The sequence below is a fragment of the Gadus macrocephalus genome, chromosome 8, assembly GCF_031168955.1.
Source record: "Gadus macrocephalus chromosome 8, ASM3116895v1".
In the NCBI taxonomy this organism is placed as follows: domain Eukaryota; kingdom Metazoa; phylum Chordata; class Actinopteri; order Gadiformes; family Gadidae; genus Gadus; species Gadus macrocephalus.
This window is the reverse complement of record NC_082389.1, coordinates 2,615,447-2,617,451: the sequence shown is the minus strand read 5'-3', so window position 1 is coordinate 2,617,451 and position 2,005 is coordinate 2,615,447.

Here is a 2,005-nt window from a genome sequence, read left to right as displayed (position 1 = left end):
AATCCCACGTTTCATTGACATCTGATCTCCTGGAGATTTTCACGCATTGTCCTTGGCAAGGTATGGACCCACACACACATCTACCCTTACACACACAAAAGCACACACACAGTCACAGACGCGCGCACCCACATGTGCACACACACGCACACACACACACACACACACGCCCTAGGGCGGACTGCGATGTAAGGATTTTCTGCAGAGTTTTATCCATCTGGAGAGGCTCCACTCTTGTGTTGCTATGGGCTACCTGTAGCCATAGCCATAGCCCCTCCACATTGGGGCGTATAGAAGCAGGCTATACCACCGGTAGACCTCTGGGGTTAAAGGGGGACAAGACTTGTTTGGAAAAGTGTGCAAAGTTATAGCCCGTGATGAATGCCGAGGTCAGCGTAAGGTCGTGTGCTCAGGTCCTTTGTTCCGGAGCCCTGCCTGGTATCACGGTGTAGACGGAGGTATACCCAACAGAGAAGTCATCGATAGATGCTGTGAATTGATTCACCCTGTTCAGAGGGTGGGGTTGAATTCGTTTTTTTTTTTTCGTTGATCAAAGCTGTAGTTGTTGTGTATAGGATTCTAGACACATTGAGAACTCATGTTTGTTGGTGTCTCCCGACTCGTGTTTGTTGTTCATGCAGCAAAATACACAATGGTCGTTATTGACGATAGATGTGCTAGACAATCCCTATTCATTTATTCTCACTTTTTTGTTTCTTATTTTTCAAGATGAAATATGTTATTAAAATATTTCATACGTTATGAACAAAATGATAGGCTATGGCATTTGGCTACACAGATCAAACTCTTCACAACAGAGGTCCGCCTTTCGGTCTCTTCTTTACCAGCCCACTAACATTGTAATTAAGGTTCCTCTATATATTAATCATTCCGAGTGCAAAAATAAGCAGAAAAAAATATTTTTATAGAAAGTTTATTTTCGTTGTTTTAGCACAGCAGGCGTCCGACCTGCATGTCTGAGTGTGACAGAGCGAGAGGTGACGGTGATGGTGCTTGATTAGGAGGGTTAGGGTTAGGGTTAGGATTGCACCGGGACTCACGGTGTATAGTCAAATCAGCGTGTTTTCCCCCTGCTCTTCTAAGTGGAATGCGTCATACGTCTTGCAAACCTTCATAATCTGCTGTAAAAGTTTGGTCGAGTGAACCTTTCTACGCACTGGCACACAAAAGCATGCACACACACACACACACACACACACACACACACACACACACACACACACACACACACACACACACACACACACACACACACACACACACACACACACACACAAAAACACACATACATTCTAACAATTTTCTATTACATTTATTTGTTCACTTTCATTCTGCAATGTGTTTTTAAGGTGAATTTTAAGTCTTCACTATTTAATCCTAAACAATAAGTAATAGTCCTACCTATCTACCTGACCATAGATCTGTTTTCTCCCCCCATGATGCAAAACAAGATAACTGCAAAAACAATTGTATTTTATGAGTCTATTTCCCAATTTTGACAAAATATCTAAGCTGTCTACTTGGCTACAACTTTAAACTGCCATGGGACAAACAAGCTCCAGACTGAAACCAAAATGATCATTTGATCACAGCATGGTTTCCAAACTATCCAGGCTGCGCTGTTTGTGGTGGCCTGCTCATTAATATGGCAAATTAGACCAGCTATGATTTTTAACATTTATTGTATTTCTGACAGACAGACAGACAGACAGACAGACAGACAGACAGACAGACAGACAGACAGACAGACAGACAGACAGACAGACAGACAGACAGACAGACAGACACAGACAGACACGCACACACACACTCACTCACAAAGAAACACTCACATGTGTCTGGAATTTGTGCATCTCTTTCTTGGATCAATGAAGTATGACCATTACTTATTAACATATCTTCAAAGGTAATGAAAAGATTGATAATTATGCATCCATAATGTACCCAATAAAAAATGGGAAGGTTGTTTTTAAAGCCATTTTTT